The following is a 14,498-nucleotide window of genomic DNA, read 5'->3' as shown; positions in this document are numbered from 1 at the left end:
GAAGATTCATCAGAAGAAGCTTCACCGCTTTCAACCACAGGAATAGCAACTTGATCTGTAGCTTCCATGGATAGATCATTTGCAGGGATTTCCTCAACAGGATCTGATTCAGCAACATGATCTTCAGCATCTGCTTCTTGCATAGAAGCATCTCCATATTCTGCAGCAGGAATTTCCGAGTCTCCATTCTCAAGTGCCTGAAGAATGGCAGCTAGATTCCTGGGAGCAGAAGGACCTTCACTTTCTGGTGGGTTAACAACTTCTGGAATGACCAAGCTTGGGTCTTTCTCAGAAGGGTTTTCCCTCAGATAGTCAAAGAGAGTCTTGAAGTCTGCCGAGCAGAACAGGGATAATCAGGAATAAAGATAACGATATCCCTGCATGGATTTGCTTCCATTTCAGCAGCCAGTCTTAATTGTTCCATCTCATCCAAGAAGGGCTTCTCTTCCAACAGATGTCTTCCTTTGAGACTAGCAAACCAGAAGTCTTTCATAATTCCTTAGAATTCCACGAGGTCGTGGGGCAGCAGCCACAAGTCTTTTCTGTACTCCCATTGCTTCTTCTTGAAACACCTTGCGAAATCTTTTCCAGATATTTCTTGTAGAAACATCATTCAGACCATTTAGGAAGGCTTCCTTCAGAAGGTCTAAGCCATTGATTACTTCATATCTGAAAAGTTCCAGGTAGGTAGAGAGTTCAGGTTCAGGCGGATTGAGGGTGAATTTGTAGTTCGGGTAGAGAGGACAAAAAGGTTTTGATTTTATGGTAGGTAAGGGATTGGATACAGAAGGTGGAGGTGCGGTGGATGAGGAGGAGGGAATAGCTGAGAGAATGATTGATGAGGATGGATTATTTGTAAAGGGCATTTGTGAGAAAGTCTTATCAGAAGGAGTTGGGGGAAGAATATTTAGAGGAGTGGGATTTAGAATGGGAGAGGAGGAGGTTGATGGAGAAAGATTTGGTAAGGTGAAGTTTATTTTTGGTTCAGATGGAGGTGATTGGAAGGATGGTTTAGGGACAGAGGGAGGTGGAGTAAAAACCTGCCTGGAGATTTGCACAGAAGAAGAAGATCTGGTTCTGCGAAAGGAATCTCTAATCCTTTTCTCCCTTCGTTCTTCAGAGTCCACCTTGTCAGGATCAAAGGTGACTCTCAACTTCTTGGCTTTCTTAGCCTCATCTTCTCGGGCTTTTCTTTTAATCCTAGCCTTTTGTTCCTTCTGATCCTTCTTCAAAAGGTCAGCCTTGGACGGAAGTACTCTGCCACGGATCCAAGCAGGATCAATATCTGATTGCTTCCTAACACAATCTTCCAGGTAAGACTTGACAACCTGATGCAGTTCTTCTTGAAACAAGGAGGCAAAACCTTCAACAGCAACTCTTCTTGAGAGAATGTCAGGAAAGCTTGGGCACACAGAAGGTACATTTTGAATAAGTTCTAATCTGAACAAATCCACACCATTAAAAATGGGACCTTGAACTACTCCAAGCAAATGGGATGCATTGAGTTTTCTGATGGAGTCCAGCACTTTGCTTTCAGTAAGAATGTCTGAAATCATTCTTCCAAACGGAATAGTCGTTCTTGAAAGATGAGGGTACTTCGCCCTTTCCTCTTCTCTTGACTCAAGGATTGAAGTCTTCAGATTCTCAAACAGAATGTGAGAAATGTTGATCTCAGTCTTTTTGCCAATGCAGAACAGAGTGTGCTTGTGATCTGGACTGATGTAGGAGGAGGAGAGCATCCTTTTTCTGTGGTGAAGAGAACCCAGAATAATCTCAGCCCATACTCTATAAAATGGCCTCAAGGTGCCTGTGTTATTCGAGTCAATCCCAGAAGACTGAGAGATTTGTTTTTCAACTATCGACCAATCAACAGATGCATGTCGAAAACCAGACCAACCTTCTTCATCATTCAGATTGTATAGCTTCCTGATCAGTTTTTCAGAGATAACCACTTCATGCCCTAGCACGAATGAAATGATGGCCGTTGGGGTAACCGTTGCATGTACCCAGAAATCCTTCACAAGATCAGGATAAATTGGACCAACCAATCTATTAAGGTACTTGGACCATCCTTGCTCAAGGATTCTTGCATCACACTTAAAGCCATTCGCTTTAAGATTGTTTAAGTCCACAGCAGTTTCACATAAAACCTCCAAGTCCTTCGTGGGTATCAAGCAAGTTTTCAAAGGAGCATATTCATAATTTCGTAGAAGGATTTGTGAAGAAGTAAGTCTTTCTTTTGAGGAAGATGAACAAGAGGAAGAGTTCATGATGATTATGTTGTAAGATTAGAACAAAGACTAGGGTTTGAAAAGAAAAACAGATGCAGCAAAAAAAATGTACAACAATATAGAGAGAAGGAGAAAAGAATGAAGTTGAAGCGGGCTATTTAAAAGATTTGAAAATAATTTAAATCATTTTGCATTAAATGAGAAATGACATTAGGAGAGATAGCATGGTAAATGAAATGATTTAATACAGTTACCTAGGTCGGCGTCTTTTCAACTGCACGCTTCGTACTGACCGTAGAGACACGTGTTCATCATAAGATAATGGATGACAGGTGTGAAATATTCAATAGGCTTTACACCTTCTGATTCCGATCACTGCTTCTGAATTGATCAAGTTTCTCTTCTGGAAACACTCCTTCTGAAGTGTGCTGATATAAATCTGAATGATCTTCTGATCCATTACTTCTGATATACACAGCTTCTGGAGATTCACTTCTTTGTTCTGCAGCTTCTGATAAGACAAAACTGTATCTGCAGAAATTCTTAAGCTGCTTTGTTTCATCAGAAACAAGTTTATCATCAAACCAGATATTTATTGATTCGTCCACAATCAATGTTTCAATATTGTATATTCTGTAGCATTTAGAGCATTCAGAATAATCAAGAACGAAACATCATTGCTTTAGAAACAAACAAAACAGATGGTTCCAAGACTAATAAACTTTCTTTTCTGATCTCCTACGAGCATAGTTTCTTCAACAGATTTAAGTACCAGAACTTGGAAGACAGTCCTTCTTCCCTTCAAGTGTTGAGACCAACTTGAGTCCAGGTGACATGACATGTTGACTTTTATCTTCTTTGTCACCAAGAGAATCTGCAAAAGAAATAGTCTTTTTCTTTGGTACCCACATCTTCTTGGGTCCTTTCTTGTTAGATTTTCTCAAGTTCTGATTGAACTTGGGTTTAACATTGTAAGCAATAGGAGGAACAGCATGATAATTTTTAACGTGAGTTTCATGATATTTCCTAGGTTGTGTCACATGCTTTTTGGTGTGTGTTATGTGAAAACTTTTAGCATGTGAAGTGTGCCTAATATCATGGGAGTGGCCATACTTGAACTGATCATACAATGGCTTGTATGTGAATTTCATTTCATCAACAGGTTCAAGTTTGTATGGGGTTTCACCCTCAAAACCAATGCCGACTCTTTTGTTTCCAGACACAGCATATATCATAGAAGCTAGCTGACTTCTGCCAATACTTCTAGATAAGAACTTCCTGAAACTTAAATCATATTCTTTCAGAATATGGTTTAGACTAGGAGTGGATTTTTCTGAATCAGAAGGAGATCCAACATTATTGGATAATTTTAAAAGTTTTTCTTTTAATTCAGAATTCTCCAACTCAAGCTTCTTTGTTTCAAATTCAAATAGCTTTTTCAGCTTTTTGTATTTGAGACTAATCTGAGACTTGAATTCCAGAAGTTCTGTTAGACCGGAAACTAACTCATCTCTAGTAAGTTCAGAAAATACCTCTTCAGAATCTGATTCTGATGTAGATTCTGATCCGTCATCTTCTGTCGCCATCAGCGCACAGTTAGCCTGCTCATCTTCAGAGTCTGAATCATCTTCTGACTCATCCCAGGTTGCCATAAGACCTTTCTTCTTATGAAACTTCTTCTTGGGATTTTCCTTCTGAAGTTTTGGACATTCATTCTTGAAGTGTCCAGGCTCATTGCATTCATAGCACATGACCTTCTTCTTGTCAAATCTTCTGTCATCAGAAGATTCTCCACGTTCAAATTTCTTTGAACTTCTGACGCCTCTGAACTTCCTTTGCTTGTTCTTCCAGAGTTGATTTAGCCTTCTGGAGATCAAGGACAGTTCATCTTCTTCTTCAGATTCTGATTCTTCAGGATCTTCTTCTCTAGCCTGAAAAGCGTTAGTGCATTTCTTGATATTGGATTTTAATGCAATAGACTTACCTTTCTTTTGAGGCTCATTTGCGTCCAGCTCTATTTCATGACTCCTCAGGGCACTGGTCAGCTCTTCCAAAGAGACTTCATTTAGATTCTTCGCAATCTTAAATGCAGTTACCATAGGACCCCATCTTCTGGGTAAGCTTCTGATGATCTTCTTTACGTGGTCAGCCTTGGTGTATCCCTTGTCAAGAACTCTCAATCCGGCAGTAAGAGTTTGAAATCTTGAAAACATCTTTTCAATGTCTTCATCATCCTCCATCTTGAAGGCTTCATACTTCTGGATTAAGGCGAGAGCTTTAGTCTCCTTGACTTGAGCATTTCCTTCATGAGTCATTTTCAAAGACTCATATATGTCATAGGCCGTTTCCCTGTTAGATATCTTCTCATACTCAGCATGAGAGATAGCATTCAGCAAAACAGTTCTGCATTTATGATGATTCCTGAAAAGCTTCTTCTGATCATCGTTCATTTCTTGCCTTGTCAGCTTTACGCCACTGGCATTTACCGGATGTTTGTAACCATCCATCAGAAGATCCCATAGATCACCGTCTAGACCAAGAAAGTAACTTTCCAGTTTATCTTTCCAGTATTCAAAGTTTTCACCATCAAATACCGGCGGTCTAGTATAACCATTGTTACCGTTGTGTTGCTCAGCAGAGCCAGATGTAGATGTAGACTTTGCAGTTTCATCAGCCATCTTTTACTGAAGCATTTTTCTCTTCCTGAATCTTTTCTAAACACGGTTAAGTGCTTGCACCTTAGAACCGGCGCTCTGATGCCAATTGAAGGATAGAAAAACACTTAGAAAGGGGGGGGTTTGAATAAGTGTAGCTTTAAAAACTTGACAGATAAAAATAAATTGCACAGTTATTTTTATCCTGGTTCGTTGTTAACTAAACTACTCCAGTCCACCCCCGCAGAGATGATTTACCTCAACTGAGGATTTAATCCACTAATCGCACGGATTACAATGGTTCTCCACTTAGTCAGCAACTAAGTCTTCCAGAGTCTTCTGATCACACACTGATCACTCCAGGAACAACTGCTTAGATACCCTCTAAGACTTTCTAGAGTATTCTGATCCACACGATCACTCTAGTTACAACCTGCTTAGATACCCTCTAAGACTTCCTAGAGTATTCTGATCCACACGATCACTCTAGTTCCTTACAACTTAATGTAATCAATTCTAAGAGTATTACAATTGCTTCTTAAAAGCTATAATCACAAACTGTGATATTTCTCTTAACGTTTAAGCTTATTCTCACTAATATATTACAACAGCAATGTAGTGAGCTTTGATGAAGATGAAGATTCTGAGCTTTGAATAGAACAGAGTTTCAGCAAGTTAATATGAGTTGTTTTGTTCAGAATCGTTAACCTTGCTTCTCATCAGAACTTCATATTTATAGGCGTTGGAGAAGATGACCGTTGAGTGCATTTAATGCTTTGCGTGTTCCGTACAACATCGCATTTAATGTTATACGCTTTTGTCAACTACCTCGAGCCTTGTTCACGCTGTGTCTACTGACGTTGCCTTTAATAGCTTTTAACGTTCCTTTTGTCAGTCAGCGTAGCTTGCCACTTGTACTTCCTTCTGATCTGATGTTTGTGAATACAACGTTTGAATATCATCAGAGTCAAACAGCTTGGTGCAAAGCATCTTCTGATCTTCTGACCTTGAAGTGCTTCTGTGCGTGATACCATCAGAACTTCAGTGCTTCTGATCTCATGTTCTTCTGATGCTTCCATAGACCCATGTTCTGATTCTGCTTTGACCATCTTCTGATGTCTTGCCAGACCATGTTCTGATGTTGCATGCTGAACCCTTGAGACAAAGCTTCTGAGCGCTGAATTATGCATACTCTTTATATATTTCCTGAAAAGGAAATTGCATTGGATTAGAGTACCATATTATCTTAAGCAAAATTCATATTATTGTTATCATCAAAACTAAGATAATTGATCAGAACAAATCTTGTTCTAACAAGATTCTTTTTCGTTTTTCCTTTGGATCAGGTATGGTGAGTTGCCAAGAATGATTGTTCAAGTCTCTGTTTTTACTATGCTCTATGTCCCATTATTTCAGTGTTCTTTTTGCTTATTCTAATCTGCAACTACATAATATAAAAAGTTAGATTTAGAGAATTAAGCAAGTGCTGACTTGGAAAGCATTTGCTGGTTGCCAACGCGGTGATTATGTTGATGTAGAAGAAGCAAGAGAGTTTAAGAATATGGTATTCAACGCTATAATCCTCAGGTATAATGTTTTAAAATTTTATTTTCTAGGAAACTTTGTATAATGTGATGTGCGGCTAACTTGTTTCTGATTGTTGTAGATTAATTTTTACAACTAACCAAGGTTCATCAGGCATTGTTGATCTTATAGACTGGGTTAGGCTGTGTGAGAGAGAAGGAAGGGTAATGGACTGTATAGACAGAGACATTGCAGGTGTTGAAGAATCCTCCAAAGAGATGGACCAACTGCTTGCAACATCTCTCTGTACATGAAAGGCTATTTGATACTTTCTTAATTTTGAAATAGTCATTGATTAAGAATACCAACAAATGTTCATATATCAAGAGGAAGATTACCAAGTTCAGTGTGTTGTTGGACAATACCCTAGAAGTTGCACTCACTATGTAACCCCATCACAGAGAATTCTTTTGGAGGAGTTACTTCACAGGTAACACCCTTACTCATTTTTATTATTACCTATTTGAATCATATAGTGTTTTTGGAATTTAAGAAGTTCATTGTGTTTGATTTCTTATTTTCTTTTGGTTGATGTGTTTGCAGTATACTGGATGTACCCTATGATACATCAGCTGAGGCTGAATTGCCCTACTCACTTATAACCGAAGCTAAGTTTGTTAATAACCGATCAAGTAGTGAAGGTTTTTGTAGTATGTAGGTTAAAAATTCTTTCACTTACACTATTCAAAGACCAGTTATTAATGGTCGTTGTACCGCTGGTTTTGTCAATGAAGCCTGGAAAGTTAAGTCAAAAATCTGGCTGGCTCGATTGATGCGTTGGTTACATGGCAGTTGATCGGTGTGATTCATGTGGTATTGGTGGTGAACTCGGTTCGAGATCTAAACTTTTCCCTTTTTTCTGCAAAAAAGAAATCTGATATTTTAGAAGCTGTTAATTATTGATGAATATGATGCAATTTTTGTTTACAGGTTGTTATTGTTGTGTATTTGTGTTGAATGGGTTGTTGATATGGAGAAGAAGATGAGTTGGTGTTGTTGAAAGTTTTAGTTTGAAAGTTGTTAATGGAGGTTAGTGAAGGTTGTTAGTGAAGGACTTGTTTTTTTATGATGAATATATTTTTATCTTTTTGTTAAATTTTGACTTATGGAGTTAGTATAATGGTTTGGTTCAAGGGAGCTTCTATGGTGCAGTCATTAAATTGACCAATAGAATTAAAGCCCTAATCAATCCTAATTAATTCTAAGTTAAACTAAGCCACATCAGCTCTATGGTAAAATAACTTTACTGCGGGACCCATTGTAAAAAAACTTTTGATTATTGCATATAACTCCCCATTCATTTAATAATATTTTATAAATTAAAATTAACTCTTATTTTATTAGATTAGATGATAATTTACTTTAAACATAAATTATATTTTTTTCTTCAAATTCGTTCTTCTTGTTCTTTCTCCCAACTTCCCAATCGAAGAAATCAATTCGAAACCCTAAATCTCTAAATTCCTCCACTGCGATGTCGCTCTCCTACTCCAACTTCTTCCTCGACGACGATCTCCTATACAACGAGGAAACCTCCAGCTTCTTATCCAGAGATTTGCCGGCGGAAAGCTTCTCTGATGTCGATTTGTCTCCGTCGTCGGAGGAAGAGTTATGCACTTTCTATTAACTTTACGTTATTCTATAATCTATACTCTTGTTAAAGCTTACATTTTGAAAATTGTTCTTAGGTAAACGGGGTGTTCTTGAACATGACAAGGTTGAGTTGAATAATATGCATAGACGTGTACTGTTTTTTAAAGTATAAGTTGAAAGAGTTGTTTAAAGTAGTACAAAGAAACATAATTAGTACAAAGAAACATATGAGTATAAGTTGAAAGAGTTGTTTAAAGTAGTAGAATAGAATGAGTGGCATCATGAAGCATGGACACAAGTCTTTAGTTGGTTGGTCTTTTCGAATTTTGTAGGAAGTGCATAGGCATGAATTGCAAACCATGTTGCAATCTTTTACATGACTTGGTAGAATTATCAGATGGTGAATTTCATGCAGATTCCCTTCTGATTAACATTGTGAAACAGTGCTTTTAATTAGTTTTTTTTCTTTCTTCCTGACATTTCGTTAATTCAAAAGGGTTGTTTTGTTAATGATGGATATGAATAGTTTTCTGATATTCTGGTTTGAACGCAAATTACAGAATTTCCAAGTTTGTTAAATTCTGCAATAGCCAATTATAGACCTTTAATTATCTGGTAGCATTTGTGTATAAAAACAGTATGTATGAAAACATCTTTCATGGATGGATTAGTCATCAGGCGCACTCTTAAAGCCTTACCTCAATTCAAGTTGCAAACTGCAAGTATAGTTTGAATCTATAATTCTATATTAACTTGGGGAACTCCTAATGAATTCATTAACTGTCTTCTTGTTCACGCTTTTCTCACAGTAGACAAACCAATTGCTTATAGATGCTTCCGGGTTCAGCCATCAGCCTCTCTTGACTTCCCATTTCAGCAACCTTTCGGTGTTGCAGCACTGCAATGCTGTCTCCGTTGCAAACAGTCAAGAGACTGAGCTACCAAAATTTGTCTTCCGAACTTCCATAAGCTTATCAAGAGCTTTTTGGACAACTCTTTCTGTTATTGTATCCAGTGCACCTGTTGCTTCATCCAACAGAATAATGGTTGGATATTTCAGAATAGCTCTAGCAATTGTTACCCTTTGTTTTTGTCCTCTTGATAACTGTACCCTTCAGTCATTCTACTGATGAATTCATGAGCATTTGCTGCTTTGGCTGCCTTCATTATATCTATTTTTGATAGTGGTGGCAAAATGAGCTGGTGCTTAAGCCCGCTTAAAAATGAGGTAGAATAAGTTGAGATTAACAAATTAGATAGAAGCAGGGTCTTTTTGATCATGTATTTGGGTCTTACTTTTGTGGGACAAAGTTCGTTTCTTCTTGTTGTTGATCTCCCTGGAACTATATATTAACTTCTCTGGATTTTTATAAGCCATCTCATAGGCTTATGTTTCTCATACAAAATGTCTCTCAAATTAACTTATCATGCATCATACATACAGATATATGAAAAATTAAAAGAATAGGGTTAGTGACAGCATTGCTGGATTTGAAGGAAATGGTATTTCTTATGAAAGCGGTGAGAAATCTCTGTCAAGCGACTCAAATACACGGAAAGATTCTTCCAGCAGCGGCAGTGCTGTGGAAAAGCCACCACCGTTGGCTGGGACCAATGTTATGAACATTATATTGGTTGCAGCAGAATGCGTTCCTTGGTCGAAAACAGGTAATTTAACATTTTTTCATCGAAGATTTTTCCTTGGTATGCATTGGGAAGACAGAACACGCCCAAATATTTACAAACAAAGTCTTCGAACTTTTCTGTCCTTTCATGTATGCTGCATTGTTTTTTCTATATAATTGATAGTTTTCATATGAACTAATAGGCGGGCTTGGAGATGTTGCTGGATCATTACCAGTTTGCCCATTTTAATTGTCCAATCGTTGATGATGATTCTGTCACCAAAAGGGCGGGGGCATTAGTTCACCATTTTCCATTTGCTATGCACACTAGAAGATATTCTTTCTAAACGAATGCTGATGATCTAAAATCTATGATCTAAAATCTCAATTGTACACTGGATTTCTTATTACTATTGGATTGTGATTTCTGATTTATGTGGAATTATGTGAATATTGTGCCCCCTTTCTTCTCTATACTCTGTCATGTTTATTTTCTAATTAAAATGGATCACTTTAATTTAGACACATGGTTTATGAGATTATTTCTTTGTATGCGTCTTAAGAGAGTTGCAGGTTATGGCTAGAACTTTTTGTTCATGATTAATCAGGAATTTGGAGCTTGACCTTATTTTAATTCGACGTTTGACCATCATTTGTTGAGTATCTTCCATAGTTCACACATAGTTGACCATCATCTGTTGAATCTCTTCCATGGTTCATACATATTTGACCATCATATATGCATCTCTGACATAGTTCACACATAGTTGATCATCTTCTATTGACTATCTTTTAGGGTTCACACATAGTTGACCATCATCTATGCATCTTTGACATAATTCACACATAATTTACCATCATGTATTGACTATATATTACATGGTTCACACATAGTTGACCATCTTTCATTTACTATCTTCCATGGATCACACATAGTTGACCATCATCTATCTATCTCTAACATAGTTCTCATATAGTTGACCAACATCTGATGACTATCTTCCATGTTAACACACAGTTCACACATAGTTGACTATCATCTATGCATCTCTGACATAATCCACACACAGTGTACCATCTTCTATTGACTATCTTGCATGGGTCACACGTAGTTGACCGTCATCTATGCATCTCTAACATAGTTCACTCATAGTTGAACATAATCTGTTGAATCTCTTATACGGTTCAGACATAGTTGAGTGTCATCTATTGACTATCATTTGTTGAATCTTTAACTTAGTTCACACATAGTTGATCATCTTCTAATGATTCTCTTACATGGGGCACACATATTTGACCATTATTTACGCATCTTTGACATGGTTCACACATAGTTAGCCACCAAATATTGGCTATTTATAACATAGTTCATATATAGTTGACCATCATCTATGCATCTCTGACATAATTCACACATGTGTGCGTTTTGTTTAAAATGTTAATATCTCAAATATTAATATTTTAAATATTTGTTTATTAAGTAATTAGTTTATTAAATATTTTAACTATTTAATATCCCAATTATTAAACTTTCAATTATATAGTTTATTAAATTAGTTTATTAAAAAAAAAAAAAGAAAAAATTAATGAAAAGTTATAAATATAAGGGACTTTAATGAACTAAATATTTAACAAAATAAATACTTATCAAATTAAATATTTTTTACTATTTAATCTTTCAATTTTTAATATTTAAACTATTAACATTTTTTTAACCAAAACTATTAACATTTTAAAACCTATTTTATAAACTATTAACGTTTAAATATTTTAACATTTTTAAACTATTAACATTTAAAAATTTTAAAACCCACCATTATTATTCAACATTATTATTTAACATTTTAAATAAAATCTAATATTAATATATAAAATATTTATTATACACATTAAATATGTCAATTTAGTGTTAATATATATATGTGCTTTGCAATCTCTTAACAAAACAGATGAGTGACCTGTTGGAGAGGCATACATGCATTCAGCTAAAGGGAGGGGATTCGAGTCTCCTTAAGACCCGTTTTAAAAAATTTTGCCCTGTAGTTGACCAGTGAATTACATTGTAATTGTGTCTAAACAGAAGCATGTGATTCATATTGCATTATGAAGTAGTTAGCAATATTTATAACTTTTCATTAATTTATTCTTTTTTAGAAATTTATCACATGTTTTCCAATTTTTATAAATTAATGAAATAGTTAGCAATATAAATTGAATGACATTTTCAATTTTTTATAAGATTCTTTTCCACTATGAAGTGGGATCAGTGAGTTTTCTAAACATACCGTTAGGATGCTAATTTAAGAACCCTAACAAACTAGAGAAAAGCTAAGAGAAATAAAAGAGACAACTAAAATAAACTAATAAAATAAATTTCATTTCATTTCTTTGATGAATAGAAAATGTGTCATAGACACTACATATATAGTACTCCTAATGGATAATTAAATAAAAGCCCAAATACTATTAGAGCCCAATAATAATAATATTAATAATAATACTAATAAATACTATTATACCATCTATCATTGCCGCCGGGTTCACTTGAACCTTGTCCTCAAGGTTCTAACATTAACCCTCAAAATAATAGCAATAGATGAGTTTTTTTTTTTTTTTTTTTAATTAGAAAAACAAACAGCAAATAAAAAAGGAATGAGTGGTTACTACTACTAAATGGATGGCAGGTTTTTAAATGTGAAGGTGATAACTTGGACCTAGTGCCACGTTGTATGTTTCAGTAGAGAGAGGATGGAAAAAATAACCACATAGCAAGAAAATAGAAAAGGAGGATGAATTAACCCAGGCCACGTGTTGATAAAATATTGGAGGTTGAGGTCTCACACGGATTGTGCTTCTTGCGGGCGGTTGAGATCAAAACGTGATGATCTAACGATGAGTATTGAGTTAACAATTTCAACTTCACCTTTCCCTTCATCTCTCACTACCACTACTACCATACTGAATCATCCGTTTCTTTCTCCTTCAGATTTTTTTTTCTTCTTTTTTTTTTTCAAACAAAAAAGTAGAAACTATGAGAAATATTAAAATTATGAAAATATAAATTCGATAGTTTCGGTGGCGGTTCAGGCGGTGGTCGCGGCCGAGAACAGGTACATAGTGGGTATGAAAAAGATAATGAATTTAGTGATTTTGGCAGCATTGTTGTTTTTGGCGATGATGGTGTTGTTTTTGCCGATGAAATTGTGTTGTTTTCTAATGACAAATCTGATTTTTCTGATGGCAATGTTCTCTTTTCAACAGTGGATCTTTTTTTTTCGAAATGGATGTCGGAGATACTGTCGGAGTTCTTGCTGGAGATGCTACCGGAGTGCTCGCCGGAGTTGATTTTATTGAAACAGAAACTTTTTTTATATCTTCTTTTTCTTCCTCCATCTGTTTTTTCACAATACTCAGAACATATTTTTCTTGTGTTTTTCTGAATGAATCACAAATATTCTGAATTTGTTCTTTCAACTCCTCTCTAGATCTGTTTGCAATTTCATGAGTCTCTGTTATATATTGTTTTATAATTTCTAGCTGGTGAAGTGTTTCTGGCTGTGAAAAGAAATCTGGAGATGAGGATAGTTGTTGAGGTGGAGCAGAAACTACGGGTTGTTGTTGATGGTGAAATTGAGGATATGAGGTTGGATAATAATATGCAGGAAATGGGTTTATGAATGGTGGGGTAAAAATTGTTGTTGTAGTGGAATAATGTGAGTGAGTGCATGGAGGAGAAAATGGATGGTTGTAGTAAGAATATGCCATAGGAGAGGTTGAGTTTATGGGTGGTGGATATGGATATGCCATGGGAGGGAGATTGAGTGCAAGAATGAAAACACCAATGTTAGGATGCTAATTAGGAACCCTAACAAACTAAGGAAAACTAAGAGAAATAAAAGAGACAACTAAAATAAACTAATAAAATAAATTTCATTTCATTTCTTTGATGAATAGAAAATGTGTCATAGACACTACATATATAGTACTCCTAATGGATAATTAAATAAAAGCCCAAATACTATTAGAGCCCAATAATAATAATATTAATAATAATACTAATAAATACTATTATACCATCTATCACATACTCATTCAAAATTAATCTCATTAATGTTACTTAGCATAATCTCACATCATCAAACTTCAAACAAAAATTACACAACTGAGATTTTGTCCAAGAACTGATAATTTTCTTTATTCCACTAGTAGACATCTTCTACTGGTCCAACTTCAAAAACCTGACCTGCAAAACACTGCAATCCATGGCTACAACTATATAATAATTTTTGCATACATCAACTCGAGTATATTTCCACCGGAAAATATATGGTCAATGGCCAAAAGCTTATGCTACCTAAAACGTAACCAAATCTCGGCATTTCCAAACACTGGCTAGCAGTATACCTGTATTTAAAACACATCATATATATTAACCTTTGTCACAATACTTACGAAACTGCAACAATCCATACATAGGCATGAGAAACCGCATGTGATAGACAGTAGTAAAAGTGTTATACAACAAATAATCATAATTCAGTACTCTGGATTAATCGAAACAAACCAATTCTTTAAAATAAAATGTATTGAGAAAGCACAAGAAAGGAATTCTTATTCAAACAGACAGTAAGTTACTAACTTGAAGTGAACCTAAGAATTTATCTAATGCTAGCTAAGTCTGTTTTCTTATTTCAACTTCAATTGACGTAAATACTATTTCTTACAATTAGTTGAATTTTTAGAAGTAAACGATACCGTGTATACTTGGTTTACAGTTGAAGAACTGTAAACCTGCCTAAAATGAACGTGTG

At 35.6% G+C, this 14,498-nt stretch overlaps 2 long non-coding RNA genes across 2 annotated transcripts; both read left to right on the top strand.

Annotated features, from left to right (window-relative positions):
- Window positions 1-6,234: 6,234 nt before the first annotated feature.
- Window positions 6,235-10,316, top strand: LOC131647309 (uncharacterized). Its single transcript, XR_009297782.1, has 6 exons — window positions 6,235-6,472; window positions 6,552-6,899; window positions 7,013-7,300; window positions 7,400-7,498; window positions 9,507-9,730; window positions 9,891-10,316. It is a non-coding gene; the product is annotated as an uncharacterized LOC131647309 (long non-coding RNA).
- A 2,188-nt stretch (window positions 10,317-12,504) lies between these two features.
- LOC131652807 (uncharacterized) lies at window positions 12,505-13,611 on the top strand. The gene is made up of 2 exons (XR_009298808.1): window positions 12,505-12,797; window positions 12,949-13,611. It is a non-coding gene; the product is annotated as an uncharacterized LOC131652807 (long non-coding RNA).
- The last annotated feature ends 887 nt before the right edge of the window (window positions 13,612-14,498 follow it).

Source organism: Vicia villosa, linkage group LG2, assembly GCF_029867415.1.
Source record: "Vicia villosa cultivar HV-30 ecotype Madison, WI linkage group LG2, Vvil1.0, whole genome shotgun sequence".
NCBI lineage: Eukaryota > Viridiplantae > Streptophyta > Magnoliopsida > Fabales > Fabaceae > Vicia > Vicia villosa.
This window is presented reverse-complemented; position numbering and strand designations above follow the sequence as displayed.